Source organism: Marmota flaviventris, chromosome 5 (assembly GCF_047511675.1).
Source record: "Marmota flaviventris isolate mMarFla1 chromosome 5, mMarFla1.hap1, whole genome shotgun sequence".
Taxonomy (NCBI): domain Eukaryota; kingdom Metazoa; phylum Chordata; class Mammalia; order Rodentia; family Sciuridae; genus Marmota; species Marmota flaviventris.
The window spans coordinates 104,783,308-104,800,015 of NC_092502.1; the positions used below are offsets into that span (position 1 = coordinate 104,783,308).

The 16,708-nt window shown below is 41.0% G+C and overlaps 2 long non-coding RNA genes across 2 annotated transcripts; both read right to left on the bottom strand.

The window, feature by feature from the left end:
* Positions 1-3,172: 3,172 nt before the first annotated feature.
* LOC139705703 (uncharacterized) lies at positions 3,173-5,087 on the bottom strand. The gene is made up of 4 exons (XR_011707513.1): positions 4,891-5,087; positions 4,358-4,586; positions 3,583-3,668; positions 3,173-3,317 (listed from the first exon to the last, which is right to left on the bottom strand). It is a non-coding gene; the product is annotated as an uncharacterized lncRNA (long non-coding RNA).
* A 1,622-nt stretch (positions 5,088-6,709) lies between these two features.
* On the bottom strand, positions 6,710-9,428 carry LOC139705704 (uncharacterized). The gene is made up of 3 exons (XR_011707514.1): positions 9,287-9,428; positions 8,122-8,216; positions 6,710-6,786 (listed from the first exon to the last, which is right to left on the bottom strand). It is a non-coding gene; the product is annotated as an uncharacterized lncRNA (long non-coding RNA).
* Between the last annotated feature and the right edge of the window lie 7,280 nt (positions 9,429-16,708).

The following is a 16,708-nucleotide window of genomic DNA, read 5'->3' on the forward strand; positions in this document are numbered from 1 at the left end:
CATCTACTAAGTTCCAGGCATAGTGCTAGGCACTGAAGATATAACAACAGCCAACCTGGCCCAGTACCTTGTACACCAATCTTATCATTTGATTGAGTTACTACTTAGTGAAATGTCTCAATCAGATACTCCTTCACCATCCATCCATTTTTCTATCCAACCAATTTGTTCCCTGTGTTTCTTATCTTATATAAATTTCTGAGAACAAAATGGATATATGGAACATATTTGTCAAATGAAGGCATACTGTAGCTTGGATTTTTTGGAATAATACGAACATTAAAACTAGAGGTGGACGCAGTGGCTCACACCTGTAGTCCCAGTGACTCAGGAGGCTGAGGAAGGAGCAAGTTCAAAGCCAGCCTCCGCAAAAGCAAGGGGCTAAGCTACTCAGTGAGACCCCATTTCTAAATAAAATACAAAATGGGACTGGAGATGTGGATCAATGGTCAAGTGCCCTTGAATTCAATCCCCAGTACCCACCTCTCTCTCTCTCTCTCTCTCTCTCTCTCTCTCTCTCTCTCTCTCACACACACACACACACACACACACACACACACGAATATTAAAAATAGAGAGGGTTGTGCTGGGAAATTTGAGAGAGGTGGGTTCCTGGTCTACATCTACATTTCTATTTTTTTGTTTTCAGACAGGTCTCACTAAATTGCTGAGGCTGGCCTTGAACTTCTTCCTGCCTCAGACTCCTGAGCAGCTGGGATTATAGGTATGAGCTAGCCTAACCAGCTTGTGCTGGGATTTTTTATTCAACGTCTGATTGTCCCTCCCAATTGGCTCTCTGTCCTTCCTTCCCCCACCCTGCATCCTAGGAAGCCGATCTGTAGGGTGGATCAATGGGCCCCTGCCCTCTCACTTCCAGGCAGGTTCAGACAACTGGTAGCATCAGCACAGGATTGGAAGCATGGGAAGTAGCTGTGTCCCTCCATGACAGCCCAGACCTCCTTCCCTGATCCAATATCTGCCTCTTCCTGTGTCACACTACTACCTGCCTAGGGGTAGGAGCTGTTTCCTGGCTTTCACTAACCCACAGGCACTATGCCATCCCTTGACTCTGTCCATACCTGTGTAAATAAGCATTCAGCCTTTTTCTGAGTGGACTGTGATTCAAAACCCATGTCCTTCAACCTCCAGATGTGGAAATATAAATTCCTGAAGAAAAGGCTCTACTTTCAATCTGTGACCTTTAAAATCATTGTGATATTACTAGTACTACATAGAGGGATATTTTTGTAAACAACATATCGTAGGTTAGACAAAATTTTGCCAAGTCTAAGGTCAAGCCTGAGATGCCAACTGAAACAAATGTCCAAGGAACCACATGACAAATACTTGGCATGTCAAATTCCAAGTAGTCACAGCAGGGGGAATCGTGTTCAAACTTTCCTGTGAGGCTGGCATCTACCTATGCCAGCTCTTTCACCAAGTTATATTCCTAACCCCAACAAAGCGCCATTTCCAACTGATCTCAAGTTACCCACCTATTTTGTTCAGAGATTTTCCTCCACCTAAGAGAGCTAGTCCCACTCATGTTTCTGTACATCCAGTCCCTTCCCACCCTACATGGCCAATACAAACAGCTCCTTCTCCATAAATAGTCAAACTTTCTCTGGTCAACCCAACCATTAAACAGATTGTTTTCCTCTTGACCCATGGATCACTGTGTTTGCATGTTCAGACATCACTACCCATTTGGGTCAGAATTATTTATGGCGAGGTATTTTTTTCTTACTCTTTGGGTTCGAAGGATCCTGAGGGCAGGACAGTGTCTTATGTGTTTTTGTGTCCCTGACTGACTGATTGCAGGACTTCACAAGTTGAACTTTCTAACTAAATGTTTATTGACTGACAAAATAAATGAATGGCCAAATCAGCAACTGAAATCATTTTTGCTTGGGATGGTGATGTAATTTCTTCTGAGTCTCAGAAGACCAAACCATATTTCACACATTCAACCAGAAATAGAAAACTCACAAAAGCAAATGGCACTATATTTAAGGAGAAATATTTTCAGATTGTTTCCATATGTGTTTCTATATATAATGGCTTATGTAATATTTTAAATCAAATTCAACACCACGTGGCCACATATCTTCTGGAAGCCTATAACAATGATTTAGGTCAGAGCTTAAAAACAATAATAAAAAATTTCTTAAAGGAGATTTGTTCATTTATCCTCCAGTTCTGTTAATTCTCTAGAAGTTTCCTTTCCAGGCTTGGCTCTGACATCGCTGGCTATCTGTGACCTTCTCTGACTTCCCCAGACAGAAATGGGGAATAAAACTCCCGAGTTTTTATTGCCCTTTGTACAGGCCTTTGGTGTGGCTTTTATCCCACTGCCCTGTGGACATTTGTATGTCCATCTCCCAGTGAGACTGTGTGCTCCTAAGAGCAGGGAGCAAGTCTTCTTCACCTCAGCTTCTCCAACACCTATCATAGCACTCAGCACAGAAAAAGCACTCAATGAATGTGGTTGTAATTGAACTGGTCAAATGCCAGTTTTGCTCCCAAAACCTAACCCATACCTTCTTTGGTTTAAATCCTATGACATTTCTGAACTGGGTGTGATTGAGGAAAACACACACACACACACACACACACACACACACACAGCTGCTCTTAGGAAATGGTATCCACATTTCTTATCTATAGACACCGACTTGACCAGATCCCATTTAAGTATTATGAATCACTCCACATCAACTCTTTTTGCTCCAGGTGTAGGGTTGCACTTCAGCAACCTGACTTCCCCAGGAAGTTTACAACTCAGGAGCATGTTCTCTTAGAGCTAAAATAGGTAACATGAGATAGGGCTAAATTTCAAGTCATGGAATGGAGGAGGAAAGAAAATTAAATGGTTTGAGCCTTGACCCTGTGCTCAGCCCTCTGCATACCATGACACTTGAAGCCCTCACGGAATCTGCAGGATCATACATTTGTAAAACCCCACGTTGCAGCAGGACATCTCCGGGGGGTTGATAGGACATTCTTAGACACACCACAACTGGAAAAGTTCTGTTGCAATGAGTTTCAGGATGGGGACAAGAGTCCAGTTCTGCACAGCCACGGGGCCACTGTGTTTTCATCAGCTTTTATGCTGCTGTGACTAAAAGACCAAACAAGAACAATTTTAATGGAGGAAAAGTTTATTTGGGGCTCATGGTTTCAGAGGTTTCAGTCCATAAACAGCCAGCTTCATTCCTCAGGACACACGGTGAGGTTGAACATCATGGCAGGAGTGTGGTGGAGGGAAGCAGCTCGTGTGATGATCAGAAAATAGAGAGGGAGGCTGTACTCCCCAGCTACAAATATATAACCCAAAGTCATACTCCAGGGACCCACCTCCTCCAGCCATACCTTACCCTCCTTCAGCTACCACACAGTTAATCCCATCAGGGCATTCATTCTTTGATTGGATTAAGGCTCTCATACCCGATCATCTCTCCTCTAAACTTTGTCTCACATATGAGCTTTTGGGGGACACCTCACATCCAAATCACAACACACTGATTCATCCTCTTCCAGACATACTACCTCCTTTCCTTGAAATTACCACTCTCTCTTCACCTGATTAATGACCCTGGTCCTGTAGTCCAATGAGTCTCCCACTGTGGTGTCCAAACTAGAGGCTTCAACATTCGTCCAGGAACTCACTGGCAAGGGCAAATTCTCATTGTTAGGACTGACTATAAATTTTGTGCACTTGCCCCAAAAAGCCCTCCAATGAGCCTTTGGGAAAGGACTGCTGGTTGACACCAGCATCCCAGAATACAACCTAGAGTTTTCAGTTACATGCCAAGTCCACCCTTGGCCTTTCTTGCCGCCATTACTATTCTCTGCAAACTTGTGTTACTCCTATGCTTTTGGCCTCAGGGAATGGCCCATGTCTCATTCATACCTCTCTCTTGGCTCCCATCTCTGCCCCAGCACCTAGTAGAAAGCTCACGGTAGATCTGTCTGGAGGGAACAGACAGACCTTCAGAACTGGGTCTAATGTGGGCCACTGCCGTTGGAATTCCAAAGACTTGTGCTGAACTGTTTTGCAAGAAGACCACCCCCTCCCAGCAAGTCCTGAGCCTGTAGCCCAGTGATGGGTGGGATACCAAGTCGTCTAGAAAGGTGTTCCCTCTGGATAACAGTTGATTGCATGCCATTTTACCTCGATTGCCAGAGAAAAGTGACAGAGAAGTAGAAGGCAGCACTAAGTCAAGTGAATGAACTAAAACAGATTCAATAAACACATATCCCATTTTGCTGGTGCTCCTGGAAACCTTTGTTTCCGAACAAACATAAGCAACACAAAACCAAACACAACAACCAAGGTCGATGTAGTGAAACTCACTGACACTCATTTCCAAATATCTGGAAGATTTCAGGTGACGGGAGTTGACCCTGTGTCGCCTTGCAGGGGGTGTCTGTCTTTGTGCTTCTTGGTTTCTTTAAATCCTCAGACCCTGCTGGTTTACTAACTGGAAAGGCCTGAGGCCTCCCTTATCTCTGCATCAGAATCTTGAATAACAAACATCTTCTGGACTGAGTACAAGGAAGTCTGATTTCTCTGGGGTCAGAGGCTGAAAAACATTGTTGCAAACCTGGTGACAGGAGGCCCTGCTGGAAGAGCAGCAGGCACATGGGGACCCAGGGGGAGTTTTTATTTCAGGGCAGGAAGAGAGATCCTGGTTAGAGAAGCTGTCTGTGGGTTCAAGGCCCTAAATAATAACAGAGGGAGGCGGTTGGTAGGGCCAAGGCCCCTCCTTCAGCAATAGAACAAGAATTTCAGATAAGTCCACTCTCCTCACTTACGGGACATACATACCATTCTCTTCACTATGGGATATCCCCCAAAGCTGTTTCTACACATGGGGGATAACTTGCCTTTGTCCCAACCATTCCTTCCAGATTCATCTCTTCTCCTTTATTGTCCCGGTGCCTTGAAGGGGCAGAAGAAGTGGGACTGCACCAGAGTTCGGGCAGCTGGGCAGCCCCTGCATGGGCAGTTCATGCTGGTCAGGGAGCTGGAACCACACTTGAGGAGCCAGAGCCCTGTTGCATGCCCGGACAGCAGCTGAGGCTCTGTGCCAAGGCTGCTGTGTGGCCTCACTGCTCTTGGCCTCTCTCCAGCACCCGTGCCAGGAAGGAACAGCCTGTCATGGGTAAGGAGTGGGCAACTAGATATTGGCAGCCCTGACTTCTCAGGCAGCCATGCCCTGCAGGAGTGTGCTCCCTTGACTTTCTGGATGGTTAGTTTAGCCATTAAAGGGAAGAGGGGGCTGTGGGAAGAAAGAGATAGACACAGATTCCTCTATGGTCTCTGATTTTAAATTTAAAATACTTTTTTTTTTTCCAGGCTCAGACACAAATTCACTTGTCATCACTTGGTTCCTAACAGAGGAAAAAATACAATGGAAAATTAGATCCCGTGTCACAATGTCATGGGTATAAATAAAATGAAAGGCAAGCTTGACGTCAGCAGTGAGGATTCTCACATTCCACTTAACTTCCTCATCATCAAAGAATCAGCTCAATTTACCCTCTTGGGTGATGGAAGCTGTTAGTGTAAACAGGTGGGGGCTCTGTCAATGGGGACCATGTTTCTCTCACAGTCCCACGGGGTAGGCCTCACTCCCCGGGATGGGTGTTTCTTGGGTTGGAGGTGACATTCCTAAAAATGTCACAATTCCTTCTACTCGTCCTCTCAGCTTTCCCCAGCTTATGCTCTTCCACTCAAATGTCCTTTCTCGGAGGCAGCCAGCTTGTCCCTCTACCAGACTTCCTAGGAATAGATTGAGGGGACGTTTCTCTTCCGGGAGAGAAAGGAGAAGGGGAGACCTGAGGGTCTCCTTGTACCAGGAGTGGGTGGGTGTGGATGGTGGTCTCTGCTTCCCCCATCAACTTCAGCACACAGCAGGAAAGTGGTGTTCAAATCAGCCTGGGAGTGTTGATTCATATTTTAAACATACTCTAGAATATGACCGACTAAAGGAAGCTCATGGTAAACAATTTTGTAGTACAAAACATCAACTGCAAGTTCTTTTGAAATCTAGCTATTCCTGTATTGAGTTTTCTCAAATAGTATCAAGTGCTCTTGTGCTCGGAAGCCACAAATAGACATGATGCGGTGTGCGATCCAACACATCTTTATCATCAAATGGCATCTGATTTCAAAGTGTGCCAAGGAATGCCGGCAAACAGGGCCACACTTATGAATAAACCAATAACCGTTACTACAGGTACGAGGAGTAACGTCTGCCATTCTCTGGTTTTATGTCTTGACTCTTGGGACAGAATCACTTCAACTCACTGCACCTAAGAGAGTGGCAGAGTCGTCCCAATTCACATGCTGCCAAACATTCAGATGCTAAGTTTTTGCTTTGAAATCATTACATTTAGCAAAAGTTTGTGAACTCTGCTCTGTGCTAAGTACTGTTCTGGTGCTGGTTATGCTGAGATGATGACGACCCAACTCCTCTGGCAATCTCTGGTCTGATGAACAAAGTGCTTAACAGCAGCACAGCATAGAGAAAAAGACAGTGATTTTGGGTGTCTACTAGATTAGTTTAAAGCATAGTTCTCTCTCTTCCTAACTGTTTGACTTTGGGCTGGTTACTCTTTCTCTGTGATAAAATCACCTGCCTCCAAGGTTTGCAAGCATTGTATGAGATAATCGAGAAAAGGTGCTATGCGCAGTACCTGGGTCCTGATAGGTCCTGGCAGGTCCTCAGCAGCACAGGCTCCTTTCATCCCTCTCCTTGATCAAGTTGCATCTCCTGCCTAAAAAGAAATTATAAAAATAGGAGAGAAAATTACTATTACACACTAGATATCATTCATCCTCTCATTCCACCCTACACATGCATACATACATGTGCACACACGTGAAAACTTTAACCTGGCTTTACATAGGTGTGATTTAGAATGGCACATCTTTCAATGTTATTTTTAGAACTACATTTCTAACACTGCTCCCACTCAAAAAGAAGTAGATTGGATTGATAATGGACTGAAATGGCACTTGGCCAATTTTCTCTCTGTGTGTACTCCATGGGGAAGAATGGAGTAGGACCTAGACTTCAGGTCCTTCTCATTTTATGTCCCATTATAGGGTGGAGGACAAATCTGTGGCCTGAATTCTGCGAGTCCAATTTTATAAAAATTTTTTTTTCTTTACTGAAAGAATCTCACAAAGGAACACAGTTCTTCAAGAACTGTGCCAGGACCAGCCCAGGGAAGAATCATGAATTGCAGGGAGTTGGTTTCCCCCCATCATTTTTGGTGCTTCCTTTCCCAACCTGTGCATCCAGCATTCAAATACCATAGTTGGCTTCCAAGACCTTCTGGAGGTATCCTATTTGACTCTGTTCACGTCCCATCTTCCATCCTTTTCCCCGCCCCAGTTCCGGGGATTGAACCCAGGGTCTCATGCATGCAAAGCATATGCTCCACCACTGAGGGACATGTCCAAACCAAACTCCTGTCTTCCTTACATCTCAAAATTCACCCTCTCTGTAACCCCGGCCTCCCAGGTCTCTTCTCTACTAGATGTATGTGGTTGAATCCATAAGGTAACATGGAAAATTTTTGACAGCCTAGGAAAGGCTACTGGTTTTGGTTGTAGTAATTCATTAAAGAAACACTGTTGTGCCAGGTGTGGTGGCACATACCTGTAATCCCCACATCTTGGGAGGCTGAGGCAGGAGGATTACAAGTTTGAGGTCAGCCTCAGCAACTTAGTGAGACCTTGTCTCAAAATAAAAATTAAAAATATCTGGGGTAGGTGGGGCTGGAGTTGTGGCTCAATGGTAAAATGCTTGCCTGGCATGTGTGAGGTCCTGGGTTTGATCCTCAGTACAGGAAGGAAGGAAGGAAGAGAGAGAAAGAAAGAAAAGATCCATTGACTACTAAAAAATATTTTTAAAACATATCTAGGGGCATAGCTCAGTAGTAGAACAACCATGGGTTAAATCCTCAGCATCAAAATAAATAAATAAGCCCTGTTGTTTGTCATAAACTCCATTTAGGGCTCTTCTCCTGCCAGGGTAGTGATGAATGAATGGTAGTCAGGAGCCTTATACTCTCTGTAAAGGTTGGATATTATATCATACTTACACATTCAGATTTTTGTCTTTTCCTTTGGACCCGATGACATGCTGAAACTGGTTTGTACTGCCTCGTGGGAGCCAAGTGTCAAAATTTCAGGAATTCTGTAAGATGGTTGTCATTATTAAATTATATTAAATTAATAAATATGGCAATATTAAATTATATGGACATACAATTAAATTATATTACAAATAAAAATAATTGATATTTAAACCTCATCCTATCCTAATTATTTCATTACACTTACTCTTCTCCATGCACCTAGTGAATCTTCATGGGTGGGAATATTACTCAGTTATGGAGGGAGCATTTATACCAGAGAATTTGGCAAACACTATAAGGACCCTGTTTCTCCCACCAGGCCAGTTATTAATCATTTTTCAGTATACCACTGCTATGTGCCCCCAGCAGGCTCAGGAGTTGGGCTCATTATCAGCTACAATCACCAAAATCCAAGTTCATGGATGTTCAGAGAGGTGCAGAACTTCCCCAAAGCTCTGCCTGTGACTATCTCAAGTCACTTTGCCTAGGGAATTTCTGATACCCTCAAGGGCTCCTGCTGTGTCCCTTCTCTGCCACAGAAACATGTGCACTCCCTTCCCACCCTTCTCACAACCAACATTCTCTGCTTCCAGTGAATTCTGTTAACACTACTGCAAGTTGGGGTGGTGGAGGGAACATTGGTTCTCACACATAAGAGGCAAGAAGCAGAGCAAAGGCAGTGCTTTGAATATGAGGTTACTGTAAATACTATTTCTTATCACCATTTAGTCCTTTGAGTTGAGAGATGAGTGGTTCTTCTCAGCTCTCCCTCCTCGACTTTGTGTCTTGGCAGGCACAAAGTAAATGAGTTGGGAAGGCTGAGCAAGTAGAAGTAAACTTGTAGTTTTGACCTATGGTTTTCAGAACATTTGGCTTTTTCATTTTTCTCAGAGTGAATGGGTCCAAGGGTACCATCCCTAAAAGAATCCCCATCATTTTGTACTTTACAAAGTCATATTGCATTTCTGATCATGCACAATTTTTATAAGAACACCATGAGATGGGCACAACACATGCATTGCTAATCCTGTTATGAACAAAAGTAGCCCAAAATTCTGAAGCCGCCTAACTGAGCATTGCCCACTTGGCTCATTTACAGAAGAGCTGGACTAGACTCCACAGTGCCTACCTTCCACAGCTAGGAAGCATGCTGTGCTGGTTATTCCATCCTGAAGTCCACCAAGTCACCCCAAGTGCTGTTCTCTTCCTCCTCCTCCTGCAGAACTCTCTTGTATCCGATTCCACAGCACTAAGCTATTTAGAGTTTTGTCCTGGCCATGTGCACCATTTATTTACTAGAAAGTAAGATTAGAGGTTGGCCTTCAATGTCCTTAACAGATGACAGCAGAATACAAAGAAGACAACAAGGTCATGGGATCACAAGGCCACATTTCACTGATCCAGGGAGAAAGCTACAAATCGTGAGGAAGCTCTGCTTGTAAAGAACATGGAGTTCTGAAAATGTGATTCCACATACCATAAACTCCCCAACAATTTTATGAGATTTTGGCCTATAATTTTATAATTTCTGACTAAAAGCCTGGATAACATTAAGTCTTATTAATTTACTGGCCAGTTGGGCAGAGTCTGTGATAGGGAGAAGGAGAGTGGCCAGATTTTGTGAAACAGCTGCTCAGCCAGTCCTTGAACTGGGGGAAGAAACTACTTATTATATCCTTGTAGTGGAAGTGGCCCATTTCTGTCTTATAAGCAATGACTGGAAAAATTGGTACCAAACTGTTAAGAGTGGTTATTTGAGGGGAAATGAAGATTTTTTTTAAGTCTTACTATCAACAGTTTTTAGTTAGTAATTAATTTTTTTCAGTCTTCCTTATACATTCAGAAGCACAATAATACCTTCTTAAATTTATAAGGCATGTCCACCTCTACAAAGGGCTCTTGTCCATTACTTCAACTGAGTTATATGAACACCCTATATAAAAATCCTCTCTCTCAATAAATTGAAGAAAAATCTCCCCAAAGACCAAAGAAATGTGGAGAGACTATTATTAGAGGGCGGGGATTGCTATGTAAGTCATCTCTCCAGTCCTCTCTCCACCCAAATTGCTGTGCTCTCCTATGGTCCCCTTAATCCCACTTCTGACCCTCATGGTAAAATCAATGGCAAATGATTTTCATGGGTAAAATCAATGGCAAATGGCTACTTTGAAAAGTAAAACAAAAAATCATTTCCCATGAGTAAGATTAATGTTCTCTTTTAACCTGTCTTTTTATTTGAAGTCAACTCTATTTAGTCCTTAGGTCTTGTTAAAGCAAATATGGAACCAACTCTTTGTGCAAATAAGTCAAATACCACTAAGAACTATTTTAAATTGTTAATAATTCCGTGGGACAATGACAGGCTTGGACCCTGGGATAGGCAATTTATAAACTAGACTCCTATAACTTGAAAAAGTGACAGATTTTTCTCCCTACCCATTGGAATTACTGGGTAATAAAGAGGCAAGCTTTCCATTAGCAAGGACACCGCTGTTGCTGCATTCTCTCTCCAAGTAAACACAGTTTAGGTATTAAAATCAAGAATATTCTCATGAAACCCAAATATAACAGCAAGATGATTTGGGGAAAAGATGGCTGGCATGGAGAACAATTAGAAGTCAACATAATCTTTAGGGAAAAGAGAGGAAAGAGGAGCGGAGGGAGGGAGGTGGAAAGAGAAGCCGTAGGGAGAAAAAGAATAGGAGAAGGAAGAGAGAAAGAGAGAAAAAAGCATCAGCATTCACAGGGTACAAAAAAAAAAAAATAAAATAAGAATCTTTCACTATTCCCATGGCTGGAAAACAGAATAAACAACCCAGAGCAGACCCAAGTGTCCATAAGTATTTAAGATTTAATACATATAAAATTTTAAATTGGGAGGACAGATGGAACATCAATAGGTAGTATTAGGATAATTTGGTTTTATTTTAGTTTGTTTTCTGGTTGTTTTTTTTTTTTTTTTTTTTTTTTTTTTTTTGCTGTGCTGGGGATTAAACCCAGGACCTCACATATGCTGGGCAAGCACTCTACCACACAGCGACACTCCCCACCCAGTTTGAAAAAATTTTGAAAGTTAATTCAGAAATAATAAAATTTTAAATATTTTGATGTTAGATTATAATTTTAACATTTATTAAAATGTCAGAAAGGCTGGGGGTGTAGCTCAGTGGTAGAGTGCCTGCCTCGCACATGTGAGGCACTGGGTTCCATCCTCAGCACCACATAAAAATAAAATAAAGGTATTATGTTCATCTCAACTAAAAATTATATTTTTTAAAAAGTCAGAAAATTGTAAATATTTTTATAAATTTGGGGTTAATAGAATTTAAGAACAATGTCAAAAAGTATAAATCACAAAAAAGACTGATAAATTTAACTTTATAAAAATTTTAAAACTATATATCAAAAACATCTATAATACGAGACCCTCATCAAATATATATATTTTACATGTTCTCCTACACCATGGCTCACCTTTTCATTTTATTAATTATTTTGAGAGGAGAAAATTATGATGAAATTCAATTTTTGTTTTTTTATGTTTAGTAATTTTTGTGTTCTAAGAAAACTCCATCTATACCTAAAGTCACAGAAATATTTTTCTAATTTGTTTTCCAGAATTTTAAAGTTTCGGCTTTTATGTTTTAGACTCTGGATTCTTTTAATTTGATCTTTGCAGTGGTTGAAATACAGGTTGAGGAACATTTTTCTTTCATGCAGATATAGTTATTCCCACCACTTGTTGAAAAAGACTCTTTTCCTCATTAAAGTGATCTTTGTAAAAGATCATGTATTTATGGGTCTGTTTCTGGACTCTCTTTGATTTGATTGATCTATTTTTTTCACTAATACCACATTGACTTGATTACCATAATTTTATTCTAAGTCTCTCTTTTTTTTTTTTTTTTTTTTTTTTGTGGTGGTGGTGGTGCTGGGGATTGAACCCAGGGCTTTTGCATGTCAGGCGAGCACTTTACCAATTGAGTTATACCTCCAACTCCTTAAGTCTTGAAATCAGCACAAGTCATTCTATTTTGTTCTTCTTTTTTATAAAATGTTCAACATTTCTAGATGCTTTCTGCTTCAATATAAATTTTAGAGTGAACTTGTCAATTTCTATAAAATAGCCTGAAAGATTTGATTGGGGTTAGTCAAATCTACATTTGGGGAAAACTGACATCTTACAAATAATAAATCTAATATATAAACATAGCATAATCCTTCACTAAAGCATATCTTTTAATTTCTCTCAGCAGTATTTTATAGTTTTTGCATATATTCGCTTGGATATATTTTACTTAAATTTATCCCTAAGTAGTTTAGGGTTTTGATGATAGTATGAATGATAATTTAAATTTCATGTTCCAATTTTTAGTTGCTGGCATATAAAAAAACAATTGATTCTTGGATATTGACTTTGTATCCTACAACTTGCTAAATTAAATTATTAGTTCTAGGAAAGTTTATTTATTTTGGGGGGTATACTCCATAGAATTGCTTACATGTGTGATTACATTATCCTCAAAAAAAATCTCTTAACAACTCAAAAATAAGACAACCCAATAAGAATGAGCAAAATATTTAAAACAATAACAAAAGAAGATATACAAATATTCAATAAGCACATAAAACAATGTTTACAGCTCTAGTCATCAGAGAAGACCAAGTAAACAACAAAATACCCCAAAAACATCTATTAGAATGGCTAAAATTAAGCAGACTACAATACTAAATGTACTAAAGGTTGAAAAACATTTGGAGCAGCTGAAACTCTCAGCTTTGGTGGGAGTAGAGAATGAGTTTGCTAGTGTCTTGTAAAGTTAAACACCGTATGATCTAGCAATTCTGCTTCTAGATATTTACTCAAAATAAATGAAAACATATGCCCACAAAAAGATCTGTACTCAAATGTCCATATCAGTGTGACTCATAATAGATTGAAACTGGAAAAAAAAACCTATGTTCACCAAAAGGTGAATGGATAAGCAAATTGTGGTATCGTCATATAACAGAATATTACACAACAAGAAAAAAGAACAAACTACTGATATATACAACAGCATGAAGAAGCTTAAAAATCATTACACTTTGTGAAATAAGTACATATTATATGATTCCATGAATAGGAAGTTCTAGAATAAGAATAAACTCATCAATTGGGAAATCTGATCTATATACAATGGCACAAGAAAATTTTTTGGTGTGACAGAAATGTTCTATTTTTATTGTGGTCATAATACCTTGAGTATATACATTTATCAGAATTTGGTGACATACACTTCAAGTGTATGTATTGTGCTGTATATAAATTATACTGCAATTATAGTTTTGAAATCATAATAAAAATTCAAAGAAAATGACAGAATATTTGCAATCTCTAAGGTAGATAAGTTTGAGAGGTCCTTATTATACAAAGAACACTAAAAAGTTAACAAGAAAGTGATGTACATACCAACAGGAAATTTCAAAATTACCCAGAGAAGAAATATAAATGGATAATAAAGAAGAAATATAAATGGATAATAAATATGAAAATGACTCCAACTCTTTAGAAATAAAAAATAAGAACCAGAATAACAACAATGTAACTTCTTATCTATCAAATTGATTTTTTTTAAAAATTTAAATACCTGGGTTTGGTGAAGCCAGGGAGAAAAAGATACTTCCAGATCTTGCGTGGAAATGTAAGCTGGTATAATCTTTCTGGGGGAAAAAAAAATTGTCAACATATTTACAACGTCCTTTTGCTTTAACCGAATGCCAAAAAGTAAGGCCTATGTGCAGCCATGACTGTTTTCCCTCCTCAAATCACCTCTGGTGATTTATGCCTCTATTATGTGCTTCTGCTTCAGGAAGCAAAGTATAATCTTAACCTTAAATATAACCATTATGTATTTCTGTTCCAGCAAGTAAATTTAAGCTTCCTTGGAATAACCAGACTAACACTGTGAAGGCCCCACATCACCAAAGAGAGACACTCACTATCCTCTGAGTGTCTGAACGTACATCCATTAAGAAACCAGAGAAGACTCATCACTCATACCCTGGGTGGGTATGAGCCGAGAGCCCACCAGACTGCAGAACGTTCCCCAGCGATGGTTCCTGTGCAGCCCTGCCATGGTAAATGGTGCTCTCCTGCAGCTCAAGGCTAGCCCAGCTGGAGAGGAGGGGCCTACCCATTTTCCAGGCTCGGCTCAATAACTATGGCAGGAGGGATGGAGGAATTTGAGTGACCAGCTGCATTATACCCTTTCCTCTATGGTGGGAGACAGCATATGGGATCAAGACCACTTTAGACCATATAGAATCGGAAAGGAGTTCCCCAAGGGAAAAAATGGCAGACAGGTTAAGAAGATAGAGAGATTACGCATAGGCGTTCTCTCACTTCACCATTGAGACTCTCCAACTTCTTCTTGGAGTTCTTGAGGATATTTTTCTGTGTTACCTAATAAGTATACACCACCAAGTAAGTAAACTCAAGTCTCCTGTGTTACTGTCACCCCTTGGGCTGGGAGAGATGGTGGCTTTTTCTCAGCTCCAGTGGAATGGATCTTCCCTGCTATGATCACAGGTGATGTGGGGAAAGGCCACACTTAAAGGAAAACATGGAGTCCCAGAAAAAAAGTCTATTTCAACCTAAGAATATGCATGTACAAAATGGGTCTTCAGTGGAGTGATCAAAGCTATTCCACCCAGGAACTCATCCAGGCTCCATCCGCAGAGTCCAGAACTGGACCACCAAACAGATGCCCTGCTCCAGTTCATATGAATTTTTCTCCCTCCTTTAACTTCCTGCTGCAGTTTACAATCAGTCCACTAGGGACCTCCTAATTGCTCTTTCATTGTTTCAAAGGAATTCACAGGTCTCCTTAAATAGCAGGAAAGCCACAAGTTAAACCTGACCTCCTTCCTTGAGCCTCCTTGATTACTTGGGACCAGGATGACCTCCCTCCCTGTTTTCCCTACCATTCAGACTGGGAGTCATCACATCCTGGCCTGTGGCAGCTCTTCTTTTGTTGCCTTGAGTTACAATGCATTTTTAGCATTGAGTTTACTCTTGGTGTGTAGACCTTTTTTTCCCAATGGGTTTGTCTTAACATTTCCTTATATCCCCAGCTACACACAGTGCACAGTGCTAGGCAGTCTATTCTAGTGCTCAGAACCTGGGCTTTCGAGTTGTGTACCTGAGTATGAATTTCAGCTCTGCCATTTATTAGCTGTGTGACCTGCCACAAGTTCCTCAGCCTCTTTCCTCTGTGAAGAAAGATAACTATATCACTGGGCCATTGGGAGGGTTGAGACAAAGGTGTGGTATGTGTTCAGCAGGTGCCTGGCAGGTTTTAAATGCTTAGTAAATGTCCATTTTGCGTATTTATAAGTACCTGCTTATTGAATGGCTCTAATCAAGGACTATATTGAGGAAGTAGAGAGAGGGGTCTGGAAGCAGTGTGAATTCCAGGATGACCTGAAAGGGGAAGCAGAAACCTGAGGGCAGCGTGCAATGAACTCCATGGGACAGACCAAGCAAAGTTTCAGCTAGGGGGAAGCAATGTGGGGAAGAAAGGGCACAACTAAGGTTTTGTAACACAAATAAGTTACTCAAATATTATTAAAGCACTCAACAAATATTTACTGAGCACCTATTATGGGCAAGGAAAATAAGAGATTTCTTTTCTTGGAAATAAGAGAATAACAGCTAGGGTGTGCCCTCTCCTCCTTAGCCATCAAGCTGTTGTACAGAGTCTAAGGCTCAGTGACTTCTGCCCTGAATCATGGTACTTGTCTCTTCACTCGTCTACATGCCCACCCTGCTCTTTTCTTTACTAATCTTCACTGAGCAGAACTGGTTAAATGAGTTTCTAAAATAGCTAAATATTTCATTTTCTTTCTGAAAGTCTTTTAGTGTCTCCCCACTGATGGGATTGTCTGTGCCTCTGGGAACCCCATAGTCGAGAGTCTCATACTTGCAAGTATATTTAGGACACAAACTTCCCTGGATGTCTACCTAGAAAAGAGAGAGAGAGAGAGAGACAGAGAGAGAGAGAGAGAGAGAGAGAGGGTATTTAATATATTTTTAGTTGTAGATGGACACGATGCATTTATTTATTTATTAGTTGTACGTGGACACAATATCTTTACTTCATTTTTATGTGGTGCTGAGGATCGAACCCAGTGCCTCACATGTGCGAGGCAGGCGCTCTAACCACTGAGCCCCAACCCCAGGCCAACTTTTCATTCTTTAAGAACCAACTCAAATATCAGCTCTGCTGATATTCATCAGAGTCCACCCAGAAATACAGAAACCACTTTCTTTCTTTAAATAAAATGAACTTCACACAGGCATTGGTTTTACAGTCACTTGGAAAACTGAGCCACCAACCAGGGGACAGTGGGGCAGTTGGTAACTTCCTGAAGCTGAAGGGGCCATCAAAGGAAGTTATGAGAGCCAGGAGCCACTGTCCCTCTGCTGAGCCAGAGGGCAGCTACTTGGAACCATTAAAGATGCCAACTGCAGAGGAACAGGAGAGCTACTCTGACTCTCATTTCCCGT